This window comes from Lactuca sativa, chromosome 7, assembly GCF_002870075.4.
Source record: "Lactuca sativa cultivar Salinas chromosome 7, Lsat_Salinas_v11, whole genome shotgun sequence".
Classification (NCBI taxonomy): Eukaryota; Viridiplantae; Streptophyta; class Magnoliopsida; order Asterales; family Asteraceae; genus Lactuca; species Lactuca sativa.
Window position 1 is genome coordinate 204,581,580 of NC_056629.2, and position 15,344 is coordinate 204,596,923.

The 15,344-nt window shown below is 37.7% G+C and overlaps 1 non-coding gene across 1 annotated transcript; it reads right to left on the minus strand.

Moving 5' to 3' along the window:
* Nucleotides 1-1,640: 1,640 nt before the first annotated feature.
* Nucleotides 1,641-1,747, minus strand: LOC111884792 (small nucleolar RNA R71). Its single transcript, XR_002847901.1, has one exon. It is a non-coding gene; the product is annotated as a small nucleolar RNA R71 (small nucleolar RNA).
* Nucleotides 1,748-15,344: the final 13,597 nt, after the last annotated feature.

The following is a 15,344-nucleotide window of genomic DNA, read 5'->3' on the forward strand; positions in this document are numbered from 1 at the left end:
AATGATAATTAATTTTCTGTTAATAGGAAGGTAATTAAATAGTATGAACATCTTTTGATTATCAACCTCATATGTTTATGTGACCACTTTGTCATATGTCTAGGATTAATGAACATGAAACTAGAATTAATAAGAAAATTGAGTAAATTCATGTGTGAGCTTGTGTGATGACCATCAACAAGAAGTTAATTAAAGTACCAAATTAGTTAACTATTGCAAGTCTAAATTAACCTGAATAATTAATCTAGTGAATTTAATTAAATTAGACAACTGATCACTGTTTGAGTTAGTTCATTCACTAAGGATTATTATAGTGAACGCGAATCTAAGCACTTGAATCGGTAACCAACAAAAGATTTAATCCATTGCACCATTACCATGAAATCAACCATAGGATCAATTGAGTTGAACTAAACAGAAGTTCCTTCCCATTATTGAATCTAGTTAATTCTTTGTTTTTCTAGTTTTTAGATTAAGTGATAGTTAGTAAGTTTCTAGTCTTGTAAAACTAGAGAAAACCCCCTACTTATTAATTAATTTAGATAGAATTAGTTTTTAGTTTTTATTTACCGTTTCCTGTGTTCGATACCCTACTTATTTAACTATACCACAATTGATAGGTCCACTGCCTTTATGTGTTTATTTTATAATTAAAAGTAGTTTTAAAACTAAGTGAGTTTACACACAACAAGTTTTTGGCGCCATTGCCGGGGAACGGTTCCAAAATTAACATTAAATTCTAGTTTAATTGATCATTTGTGTGGGATTTATATTACACAAAGTTAATTAAAAGGTAATTTAGTAATTAGTATAAGTTTTAATAAAAATCCGTTTTTAGAAATTTTTTTCTCTGTTTTTGCCTTCAACTCGCCGAGTGCACTCGTGCCGACTCGGCGAGTTCATCGCTAATTCACAGTTTTATTTTTTATTTATTTTTTGCTCTTTTTACGTGTTTTTTTTGTTTTGTTTACAGTTGTTTCATGACCCGAGGATCTGATACACCTTTGGTCCCTCCTCTTGAAGACCCGGAATCCGCACTAAGGAGGAGCAAAGGCAAAACCGTTGGAGAATCCGCTTCTTCAAAGAACTCGCGACTCAAGAACCTCAAGTCCGTTTTCAGTAAGAAGAGGAGCAGCAAATCAGGAGCATCTAGTGCCTCTTTGACAATCGAAGACCCAATTAAAGAAGACACCGACTACGAGACCGAGGAAGAAGAAGAACCCACATACGAGCACGAATCTGATTTAGCTATCACTATGGCTAATATCGATGAAGTTCCCATGGGGGACTGGAAGAAGAGGATGCGCGATGACACTGGCCCGGGACTTGTGCAGCCCGTAATTCCCTCAACCGCTACTTTCGAGCTAAAGGGCTATATTCTCACTCAACTCAAGGAGATTCCTTTTTATGGGAAGGACCGCGAAGACGCCTACAAGCACTTGGATGAAGTAAATGATGTGGCTGACTACTTCAATGTACCAAATGTGCCACGCGAGACCCAACTACTTCGCATGCTTCCAATCACGTTCAAGGGTGCTGCAAAGGATTGGCTCAAGTCACTTCCTCCAGGATCGGTCACCACATGGGCCAAGATGAAATAAGAATTCATAGACCATTTTTGCCCGCCTTCCAAAATAGCAAAGTTGAAGAAAGCCATCGCCAACTTCGAGCAACAACCCGGGGAATCTCTTTATGAAGCTTGGGAAAGGTACAAAGGTCTTCTTAGAAATTGCCCACACCATGACCTCAATAGCCAACAAGAGGTCTCCATTTTCTATGATGGAGTCAATGTCACCACAAGGCAATTGCTCGATTCACAAGGCCCGCTCACGAAGAAGGCGCCCCCGGTAATCAAGGAGTTAATTGAAGAATTCTCTAAGCATTCTAGAGAATACCACAATCCAAGAAATGAAGTAAGTCGGGGGGTAGTGAACTCGGCAAATGATAGCATGGCGGCGGTGATAGCTAAGCTCGATAGTCTAGATAGAAGGATGACAAAAATGGATCAAACAATCCATGCTATTCGAGTTGAATGTGAGAATTGTAGAGGGCCCCATCTCACAAAAGATTGTGACTTGGATGAAAATGGAAACAAGAAAGCTCAAGTGTTCTACTTAAGCGGTGATCGATACGACGAGAATTGGCGGAAACCGAAGAAGGAATGGCTCCCATACGAAGAATACAAGAAGGCTAAGGAGGAGAAATACAAGCAGAAAGAAAGGGGATTTTATCAAAAGGAAGAACCGGTTATGGAAAAGAAAGCCGATTTAGAAGAAATGTTCACTAGATTCATAGCCGCATCCGAGAAAAGGCACAATGATCATGATGCTGCTATACAAGAGACCAGAAATATGCTAAGGAATCAGCAGACATCTATTCTCAACATTGAGAAACAGTTAGGACAACTTGCATATCAAGTGAACGAGAGAAGACCGATTCAACTTCCAAGTAACACCGAAAACAATCCGAGAATGGAGAATGTGAGCGCAGAGACTTCCAGTTATGAATAAATTTTCACACCTGCACAGAAGATCTCCAAGGTGAATACAGAAAAGGCAGAAGAGTCGGTTCTAGCTAAACTCGAACAGACTCGCCGAGTCCCTCTAATGGACTCGACGAGTCCATGCGCTGATGATAGAAATTTCATTACCTCGAGGCCTTACAATCCCCCTTTGCCATTCCCAATCAGAGCCATGCCTAGAGAGAAGATTAAAGCGTATAAAGCCTTCATGGAGCATGTTCGAGACCTTCAAGTCAACATTCCATTTGTGGAAACAATGCTTCAAACACCTAAGTACTTCAACTTGTTAAAGGGTCTTTTCGCTGCCAGAAAAGATTTAGCTGAAGTCACGGAGTTAGTATTGAGTGAGATACCAGAAAAGAAGGGTGATCCGGGGAGTATCATAATTCCATGCCAAATTTGGAAATGTACTTGCCACTCAAGCGTTGACCGATTCGGGTGCAAGTATCAACTTAATGCCCTTCTCCTTCTTCAAGAAGCTGAATTTACCGGAGCCAAGACCAGTTAACATGAAGATCCATTTGGCGGACAAGACGACAATTCATCCAAGAGGCGTGTGTGAAGATCTTCTTATTAAGGTCGACAACTTTATTTTTCCCGTAGACTTCGTGATACTTGATATGGAAGAAGACCCCGAAATTCCAATTATTTTGGGGAGATCATTTTTGAACACCGCATGTGCATTAATTGATGTATGTGAATCCACACTAACGTTGAGGGTCGGAGACGAGTCAGCGGTGTTTAAAGCTTGCCCAGAGATCAAGCAAGAAGAAGAATGAAAAGAAGAGATCCCATTCATTGATTTGGATGATGAGATACTTCAAAAATAACGTGCACTTTTGTAAGAAGAAGATCCAAGCAAGTTGTTGCTACCCCATCATACCACATACCACATAAAGCCTATCCATCGGTATCTTTCAACTGGTATGTGTCTGGCATATCTGGGTGCCAGACTCCCCTTTGGTATCTTTCAACCGGTAGCCGGGAACTAACCTCCCCTTCGGTATCTTTCAATCGGTAACCGGGAACTTACCTCCACTTCGGTATCTTTCAACCGGTAACTGGGAGCTAACCTCCCATTCGGTATCTTTCAACCGGTAACTGGGGACTATCTCACCCCTACCCCTATCTCATAATAAAATATCATAAACATATTGATCGCATTATAACATATCATAATCACACGGCTAGCCATGCATGGGTACTACCCACCCCTTCGGTATCTTTCCATCGGTAACTAGGGCTATATCACCCCTATCACTACTAACACATATGTCATAGCATCCTAGCACATAAAGCATATGAGATAACCACATCACATAATTATCACAAAGAAAATCGTTTAACAAACAACTCCTTCTAGTGGGTCGACATTGTGGCCATAGATCCACTCCTACTGGAAGGTAACTCACCTCAATGTCGTGTATTGCCTATACTAGTCTCGATGCGGAAATCGACTCTCCTCGACCCCTCAATCCTTACACAACAACCCTTCCAAATATCAACTCATACTTATACTCGTAACCCTTACAAGGGTCATTCAATCCCAGTCAACGTCCAAGTCCAAACCATGGTCAAAGTCAACTTTTGGTCAAAGTCAACATTTGGTTGACTCGACTTGCTGACTTGACCCGCCAACTCGTCGAGTCCCCATATCCACCAAAATGCCATAAACCCGTCGAGTCTAGCAAGAGCTCGATGAGTCCGCCTTCATCCACACGTCGGACAATCTTCAACCGACTCGCCTAGTTTGTTCTTGAACTCGTCGAGCTCATATTCATCCATAAGAAGATGTTAGGTCTATGACTTGTCGAGTTCCTATCGAACTTGCCGAGTCTGTCTTCATAAGCTGGAAGATTGCCTTGGACTCGCCGAGTCTCATGATTTCCAGGTCCAAAACAAACCCCTATCAGGCTGAGTGTTCCTTCCACTCAACCAAAAACCAACTTCGGATGACGTTTTGGGGAAAAAGCATCCCAACTCGTCGAGTCACCCAAGTGACTCGTCAATTCCCTCTTTTTCCAAAACTATACAGTCGATTTCAGTGGGACTTAAAGCATCCCAATCATAGATCTAACCTCCTAGGGTCCCTTTTATATGTAAAGCGATGAACTTGATATCCATGCATGGGGTTTTTGGCTCAAAAGGCAATAAAATGGGGTTTATATGATGCATGGGCTTCCCATGGCCATAAAGTTGGCACCTTTATGCCATGGGAACCCTCAATGGTTCCAGATCTGAAGCACAAACCCACACATACAAGCAAATCTGAGCATAGCCTCTTAAAAGCTTAGAAAAGGTAGTAAATAGCCCCCAAAAAGATCTAGGAAATAGATGGTCAGGGTTCAAGCTTTTTACCTTAAATGGACTGAGAATGAAGCAAAACCTCTGGATCTACTTGATGGGATTTGAGCAATACATCAATCCTATGGTGTACATGCAAACCCTAATACCTTTTAGATCTAGTTTGTCTAATGAACATGCAATTTAATATCCAAAGCTATAAACCCTAGATCTAGCATAAAATTAATCATATTAACTTAAAATAGGGTTTAGATCTAGCCTTTGATTGTTATATAGCAATAACAATATAATCCTTGGCTTCAGAAAGCTTAGTGCCTCAAATGTTGCACCTCTAATGAAGTCACAAACAACACTAAGCAACAAGATGAAGAAGAGAAGAGATGGGAGGCACCAAAAACGGCTGGAAACCCTAATCCAAGTGTTATCCACGTTTTTGGTGCATAGGGGCCTTTATATATATGTAGGCTATTAGGGTTTACAACTAGGAAACCCTAATCTGGCTGCTTAAGCCCTAAGCAGCCCATGGACTCCTTTAACATATCCCTTGGACGAATTCCTTATGGGCTTCCCATAGAATTCGTCCAACCTATATTATTTAGGTAATCCATAGCCCAATTGCAATTATCTTATAATTACAAATCTAGTCCCTTAAGTTTAATTAATCTCTTTTAGCCACAAAATTAATTCTTGACTAATATTAATTAAACAATATGATTTCTCCTTTAATATATTATTCTCATAATATATTAATAAATCATAATTAAACCTTTCTCTCCTTAATTCATCCTACATATTGCTATGGTGAAGGCAACCCAAAAGGACCATGCTCATAATCGGGTAAAGTACATACCAAAATAGTTATGGACTTAGACACTAATCCAACAGTCTCCCACTTGGATAAGTCTAATAACTATTTTTCGTATGACTTCAGAACCTGATCAGCAATCGTAGCTTTCAAAAGCCGCTGTCAACTCTGATCTTATCAGATACGCATGTCCTTTAGATAAGGGATCATATATTCCTCCATTCTCAAGATATCATATAAACATAAGACATGAATTTCAGTCATTCTCTCTATATGTTTCCCAACTTCCGATTTATGACGACTGACAATAGACTACAATTGAACACACCAACTTAGTCCTGGCTTAGCCAAGCGCTTAGGTGTCATCACTAAATCATCGAGGGGCCCACATATATCGCTTTTATCCCACTTTGGGCAAAAGGAATGGATAAACTTCGACTCATATGCTTGCTTGCATTCACTGATCGAATAACACACAACAATAAGTTTTATAACACCAAGTTATTAGTGCGTTTTCTTATTATCAATGTGCAACTGACCAACAAATAACAACTCACACATCTCGGTTTCAAGAATATACAATATTATCGACTCACAATCACTCATGATAAATCCATGAAGTGATCCAAGTGAGCGTGGGTTTAATCCAATACTCTAATCTTTATCAAAGCACTCATGAACCCTACAAAAAACTTGTGCTATGTCTAAACTCTTCAGACAATCTACAGACACTTCATGATAGTCTTCCTTCTTACTAACTTCCAACGTACGACCGACTGTGGAGGTTCGAATAACCCAGTTATTCGGGAAGTCAAAACATTCAAACTGAAACAACAATAATACTTAATCATATATGGCCCCAAACTTGAGGGAGTAAATAAAACACTTTTGTTTAAACACCATATTGATTACTCATTATTCATTTTTACTGTTTCAGAAAATCAACTAATTACTCAAATTACAACAATAGCTGTCCCATGCACAAAGCATGCACACTATGTTTCCTATGGTCCTTACTTTGTGAAATAGATGCTCATTTCACAATTCCCAATCCTTATCATTAGTGTTAGAACACAGGGTTCTTGCCACTATTAGAATATGCTAGATTCTAACATTTTATGCAACAATCCTTTCGCAAAGTCATAGCACAAAAGTCACCAAGACTTGGCCAATGAAATTACAAAGTACTCTTTCGGAAATTGTTACAAGACAATTCTATAGACATGAAATCTCACATTCAAAGTACATTCCTTTGAACATCCTTCTTGCATAAAATTTTCTAATCTAGACATAGACTCTCAATATCCAACTCCCAATATGGAAACATTTCCATATATGCCATATGACAACTCATTCTTAATAGAATCTTATCTATTCATAATAATGTCGATATGGTCCATCCAATACCATACTTCCAACTACTCACAAGTTCCCAATCCTCAGCGAACTTGGATCGTCCTTTGATAGTTGTTTAATTATTTTAGTCAAAACCGATTCTAGTCCTTTTTCCCTCTTAATGCGCTAGACATTTGCAAAATTTAAGAATGGTCAAATATTATAGCATTTGCAATCGATCCTATACCCGAAGCGTATGGGACACGATGCATAATGTCTTACATAAAGATATGATACTTTATTAATCTTTTGCGATAATATTTTATGTGTCACATTCTTACAATTCTAACTATGAAGAGGGATGCCATAATCATAATCGAAATTTAAGAACACACTATGTATCCTTTGCCTAAATTTATTAAAATTTCTCAATCTAAGCTTTAGATTTTGAAACGAAGTATAATATTCTCTCCCTTAATTATAGCAAAACAACTTTTCAACCCATGCAACCTTGCAAATTGAATCTTTGTTTTTCTATAATTAATATTGCTAACTTGAAATACTTGCCATAATAATCATACAAGCATAACACTTATTCTCCAACTATCACAATGCCTATCGAATTTCTGAAGTTCATATTTCTAATACCAGATGCTTCGATAAGCCTTTATCTAAGCTTTTTAAACTTATACACCTTTGCCTTAGATAGCTCACGTGTGTGTCTAAAGAAATTCAGAACTTATGTTACTAAGTCCCAAATGTTCAGACCAATTGCCAAATCTCACAATTCTAACTATGGAAAGGGATGTCGTAACCATAATCGAATTTGAGAATATAATTTTCACAATTGCTATCTTCTTAAAATCTATCTTAGTGAAAACATTTCCTCATATTCATTTTCATGAAGGAGGGAATCTTATGACACTTAGATTTTATGGTGTATGAGTTCCTATCCATGTGAATTTGCCAAAACCAAAGTTTGCGACAAATCCAATCTTATATGGACTGAACTTTCTTAATCTTGCTTTCTTGCCTTATGGTAACACGAGTGCCCACCATGTCTTCCAAGTAGTTTAGCAACTTATCCTTACATATCAATGTACTTTCCATTGATCAAGGCGCTTTGTCTTTATGCATTCAAATGAGAACTCATAGAACTCACATACATAATTAACTCAATTGGAATGGCACAGAAACAAAATAATGTCAACACGATAGGTTGTAAACCTCAAGTCGTGTGCTAGTGATGATTGGTAAGGTTTATTCTTGATTTGTTCTTGAAACCTTTTTTTCAAGATCATTAAAACTCCCACTGGCCTCTTGACATATATGTTTCTCTTGTTAGGACACTTTCCTAGACAAAAGAAATATTCAAGAGTTAGTGTAGTTCTTATCAAGACAAAACACTTCACATAATTGGTTCTAGCCGGTCTTTGTCTTATCCAAGACAACACAACTTACCAACTTCAGATGTGCAAGAATAAATTTTTTTTTCCAAATTCCACATTTGTTGAGTGTTATAAACCTACTAAAGACGTGTCACTCAACTCGCAATCTTGGAGTATGACTCTAAGATTCGATATTGGAACGAAGTATGATTGACTTCTTGATTTAACCATTTCCACAATTCCTGATTCCTCTTCTTAGACATACAAATGTACTAAGACTCACTTAGAGGACCAATTGAGATATGGTTCTTAATCATTAAGACTTTATCATAAAACACAATAAACTTACTCTCCCTTCTTCTTAGAATAGAGAAACTTTTATCTTTCTGCCTACTTGATCCTTCTTTATTCGTTTTGCTATTCATTGAAACTCTTTCAATCAACTCAGAGTTACACTTAATCTTATAAGTATAATCATATTTACTAAACTTTAGTAAGTCATGACGAATATCTTATCTATCTTGTGGTGGACTTGATCAACGCACAACCTAGTGTACTCGATCTCCTAGTCCTTCACTTGACACTTTGTCAAACAATTAGTCTAATTTCCAAATATAAAAGTTTTTCATTCATCATGTAACCAAGTTGCATGATTCCAAGTTTCTGTCCAATTGAAACTTGGGCGATGAGAAACTCTCCCTGTTTGGTAAATTCTTGACATCTCCACAAATAACATAATTAAGAATCAAATCCATTATTGCTAACAATGGAAATCTTCAAACATCAATTTTTCATACACCCCATTGCAAGGATAAATAAATAAGATAAAATCAAAATTTATTTTTATTGCAGAAAAATTTGTCCTTACAATGCAATTCAATTGAAAAATATGTTGTTACATATTTCTTAGCAATCTATTCTAACTCCAAGTAGTAGCTCAAGAATCTAATCTTCAAGCAATGCGATCGAAATCCATTTCTTCACGATTAGATTCAGCTCACTTCTTCCCTTAAGCTTCCTCTTTTTTATTCGATCCTACAAAACATCAAAATGTAATCTTATCACATCATGAATTAAGAATCTAGAATAGGAACTTAAAAGAGCTAGATAGTGGATTTCATACCTGAAGAGGAGTCATAACACTAGACTCTCCCATCTCTTATATCTCTCAGGTAGATAGGGCAACTTCATCTCCAATGCCCCTTCTCTTGGCAATAAAAGCAAATGGACTCTTTTGGAATGACACAAGGAACTATCTCAGAGTTTACCTTTTCTAAATCTCCAATGTCATCATTTTCAATGTCCATTGAAGTTTGAGAGTTTGATTCACCAGACAAATTTGCTTGACCAGCATGCCAAATCATTGATGATTTAGCAGCTATAAGCAAATATGTGAGATCAATGAGGGTTACGTCGTGATCCATGATATAGTACTCTTTAACGAACTCACTATATGATTCAGGAAGTGACTGAAGAACCCAGTCAACAGCCAATATCTCTGAGATATCGACACCCAACATCCTTAACCTATCAATGAGTGACTTCATCTCTAAGACGTGTGCACACACTGACTTTCCATCTTCATGCTTAATTGCCAATAGGGCTTGAGTGAGCTTGAATTTTTCAAGCCTTTGAACTTGTGGGTTAGGGAGAACAATTGGAGGAGGTGGAGGAAGTGAAGCATGATCTCTTGTTCCTTGATCATATCGTGGAATATCATCTTCGTTTGGAAAACTTGTTCCAAGGGATTTAGGAAAACCATAGTTGTTTGACATCTACAAAACGGGAGAAAATTCAAGTTAAGTTGATTTAGTCCTTAATAAAACACCCAAATGAATTACTAAGGCTAGGATCCAACACAATACTCTACAACCTAGAAGAGGGATGTCGTAATCTAGTCACAGAATATTTGAAGGTAGGTAAATGACGATTTACCAATTTCCACCATGAAAAACGAAAAGGAAGTTTAAGTTTTAAATGAATTGAAACTCCTAGATCTTTTGAGATTCATTGATCTTTTCAATGGCATGTTTAATCTCGATTATGCCCTACTATTTGTGACTGGGATGCCGAGGATCACAAATAAGGTGTGAATAACCATACGAATCTACGTGGTGCACCCAATGCTACTATCACCTAATCAATGTGCCGGTTAGCCACACACGCTCCATTGATCTATGATAAGCATCGAGCCACCCTTCGCTACCAATATCATTCCCAAATTAGTGTGCCGGTTTACCACACAAGCTCCACTAATGTTTGACAAGGGTACGAAGTGTAATTCCATGGATTAGCATACAATTTCACATTTTGCCTAAAGTAACTATGATTTGGGAATTTTTAAAAGAATTTAGTTACTTTGTACTTCATTATACTTATAATGGAAGGTTTATTTCCTATCCTACCCGTTCGGTTAACGACCCTCCACTAGTCAAGAGTGCGGTGGGTAAGAGTGGATACCCATTCAATCGCCATTTTATAGGCAATTTCCTTAAACACCCCTTATAAATCAGCTTTGTGAATGAGGCCTACTAACGGCAAGACTGACTGTTTACTCATACATACATATATATATATATATATATATATATATATATATATATATAATATTAGACTTTTAATGTTATATATATAGTATAGGGTGTATTTTACACTTTTAAAATACTAGGTGGTCTAATTTAGCAAATTATACTTTTAATTTATTTAAATGTAAACCAAAACTTTATGGGTTTATTAAATCTCTTTTGTAACGCCCCATTTTCTGGTATGTAATTTAAATAAAGTATTTTTCATTTCTTAAGGAGTACTCGACGAGTCTGTAGCCCGAATCGTCGAGTAGAGACGGGATGATCATGCAAATGGAGTTGGCTACTCGACGAGTCCATACGCTGAGACTCGACGAGTCTGCCTATCTGGATGAAGCCCTAATTTTTAAGGGTTTGCACCCTATTTAAACATCTTATTGCGCCCCAACTTCGCCTCCATCCCCCTCAGAGCCTTTCTTACCAAACCCTAGCCCTCTTAAAGAGTGTGTGAGTGATTGTTGCTTTGTGAAGGAGCTTTTGGTGCGTTTTGGAGCAAGTAGAAGAAGGAGAAGGTTGAAGAGTTCAAGGAAGAAGAAGTAGATCCAGAACACAATCCTTTGTGGTCATCTTTTCTGGTAATAAAGTCTCCATCTTGCTTATTGATCTAATAGATATATTTTGTCCCCAAATTATTGATATTAAGCTCAAGAACCCCAAATCCTTTGTAATGAAGCCTTATGATCGAGTTATACTTCAGATCTAGCCTCTCTTGAACTCCAGGAGCTCATTTTAGCTATCTTTATGCAATCTTGGCCTTGTTCTAAACCCTAGGTGTTTAGTATTTGATGAGTTTGGGTATTTTAGCCTCATACCCTTGAGCATGCACGTAAAGTTGGAAAGTTTACATGTAAAACCAGTCCTAGAAGCTTATATCTATATTTTGGAAGCACTGAAATCGATTAGAATTGACTGTATAGTAATAGCATGCTTGGGACTCGACGAGTGGTTCTTCAACTCGGCGAGTTGTTCTTCAGACTCGACGAGTTGTTCATACGACTCGGCGAGTCACAGACTGGACGTGTTCTTATGTTGAAGGAGAACTCGACGAGTTGTTCATACAACTGGCCGAGTCGGATGAAGTTAGACTCGATGTTACCATTGAGGGAGAACTCATCGAGTCTTTTCCAATCTCGACGAGTAGAAGCGAGTAGAGGACCAGAATGGATGACAGGGACTCGGCGAGTTGATGGCCCAACTTGGCGAGTCCGGTCAACAGGAAGTTGACTTTGACTCGCCCAGGGGTAAATAGTCATTCTACCCTGAGATTAGTATAAGTATTTGATTTAGTGTTTATGGGATTTATAGCCGGGGAGTTCCGGAGCAGCGATCAGGTAGTTTCATATTTAGCATCTCGGCAGCCAGCATTACTAGGTGAGTTTCCTTCCAGTAGGAACGGGTCTATGGCCATAATGCCGACCCGTCTAGTTAGCAGTAGATCCGGACTTTGGTCCGATGCAGTAGTTCAATGTGCTTGATGTCTTGTGATTCAAGCATGTCTTTGTGCTATGTGTTTCGGACTTCAGACCGATACAGTATGCAGTATATGTTCTTATGCTAGTTGATATGTTTATGCTACGTTATGCTCAGTCAGTTTCTGGACTTTGGTCCGATGCAGGGGACACGGTCCTGGTCAGTTCCGGATTTCGGTTTGATGCAGTTAGTTCCAGACTTCGGTCCGATGCAGGGGACACGGTCCCAGTTAGTTCCGGACTTTGGTTCGATGCAGAGGGCAAGGCCTTGGTTAGTTCCAGACTTCGGTCCGATGCAGTGGGCAAGGCCCAATAGTTGTTTGTGTGTTATTGTGTGGTATGTGGTAGTTTGGGGGAGCTCACTAAGCTTCGTGCTTATAGTTTAAGTTTTGGTTTCAAGTACTTCCATTAGCAAAGGGAAGAGCTCGGGCTGATGGCATCGCACACACCACAGCTTCAGTTTATCCTGGGAGTTTATTTCGGATATTGTTATGATTGATATAGTTTTGTTTTGACACAGTACTATGACATTTGACTTACTCATTCCATGATTTTATTATATATGATATTCGAGGATTTGATTTTTAGTAATATTAAAACAAAAATTTTTGGGTCGTATTTTGGGTCGTTACATCTTTTAATTATACACTTTAATTAATTAATAAAACCATAAGGGTGTAAATTGAACTTTTCAAATTACTTGGGTTTTAGAGTTTAAAATTTCAAATTAAGACTTTTAATTAATTTTAAAATCCAAAACTTGAGGGCAATTTTTGAAACATTTCAAAACATTATGGTTCAACTATTTAATTTTCAAAACTAAAACTATTAAGCTCAAATTTAAACTATGAAACCTAAAGGGTTAATTTGAAACTTTTCCAAACTTTATTAAGAACATTCTAGATCACAAAATTCAAATAAGGCAATTATCTAATTTTGACCTAGTCCAATTTCTTGCAAAATAATTCACCAAATAATTCAAATAATAAATTCTATCATATAAGGAAATAATTATTTAATTAATATGAAGTTATCTTTTATTTTGGCAATGATAATCACCCAATATCATAAAAATATGATTTTTATCAATAAAAAACATTTTGGTAACTATCCCACAGCCAAAGATGCACAATCCTGAAATTACCTCGTTCTGACCAGCTGACTCGTCGAGTCAGGCATGGACTCGTCGAGTTCACCATGGACTCGGCGAGTTCAGCCATGGACTCGGCGAGTCCAGCCCCCAGAAACCCTAATTTTTTATTTTTAAGCAAGAATAATCCATTATAGCATCAAATACATCAAACAAACAGCCTAGGCTCTGATACCACTGATGGGATTTGAGCAATACATCAATCCTATGGTGTAAATGCAAACCCTAATAGCTTTTGGATCTAGTTTGTCTAATGAACATGCAATTAAATATTCAAAGCTATAAACCCTAGATATAGCATACAATTAATCATATTAACTTAAAATAGGGTTTAGATCTAACCTTTGATTGTTATATAGTAATAACAATCTAATCCTTGGCTTCAGAAAGCTTAGTGCCTCAAGTGTTGCACCTCTAATGGAGTCACAAACACCATTAAGCAACAAGATGAAGAAGAGAAGAGAGGGGAGGCACCAAAAACGGCTGGAAACCCTAATCCAAGTGTTAGGCACGTTTTTGGTGCATAAGGGGCCTTTATATAAATATAGGCTATTAGGGTTTACAACTAGGAAACCCTAATCTGGCTGCTTAAGCCCTAAGCAGCCCATGGACTCCTTTAACATATCCCTTGGACGAATTCCTTATGGGCTTCCCATAGAATTCGTCCAACCTATATTATTTAGGTAATCCATAGCCCAATTGCAATTATCTTATAATTACAAATCCAATCCCTTAAGTTTAATTAATCTCTTTTAGCCACAAAATTAATTCTTGACTAATATTAATTAAACAATATGATTTCTCCTTTAATATATCATAATATATTAATAAATCATAATTAAACCTTTCTCTCCTTAATTCATTCTACATATTGCTATGGTGAAGGCAACCCAAAAGGACCATGCTCATAATCGGGTCAAGTACGTACCAAAATAGTTATGGACTTAGACACTAATCCAACACTACTAGCTTCCAATTGATCTCCTAAGCTCTCTTCTTCTCCTTCAACTTCAAACACACACCAAAGGCACAAAAGAGCTCAAAATCACTCAAAAATGGTTTAGGGTTTCAATCTAGGGTTTCTCTGAGTTGGGAGGGTGATGGAGGCTGGGATGGGAAGAGATAAAGTGTTTAAATAGGGTGCAAACCCTAAATATTAGGGTTTTGTCCAAACAGCTCCTACTCGTCGAGTCGGTCTTCCGACTCGTCGAGTAGGTCACTTAAACCCCCGATCAAAAGTCGAGTCTACTCGGTGAGTTGGGCCACCAACTCGCCGAGTCCCAAAGTAAATTGCAATATTTCATGAAATTAAATACGTAGCAGGGATCGGGTGCTACATGGCAAGACTATGTTTGGCGCATAACACCTTACTTGATTATGGATATGTTTGATATGTATGGCTCACAATATGTTTGGCATGTATGGCCCAGTTGATATATATGATATGTTGTATTTGGGGAACTCACTAAGCTTCATGCTTATAGTTTACAGTTTTGGTTCGAGGTATCTTTAATTTCAAGAAAATAGGAGCTCGGGACGATCGCAGTGCATTCACCCATGTTATTATGCATTATGTGATCTTTAGGATCAGACCCTGATATTTGTTTTAATTGAAATGTTTTCAATGTCTGGAACAAAGTTATTAAAGGTTCTCTTATATTAAAAAAAATGAAATCTTTTGCCTTGAATTTTGGGAAGTTACAGTTATCGTTCCATTAACCATGCTAAGGAGTATAGTTGCCAACTTTACGTGTTAAGACATCTCATTAGGTCATATTTAAGTTTGG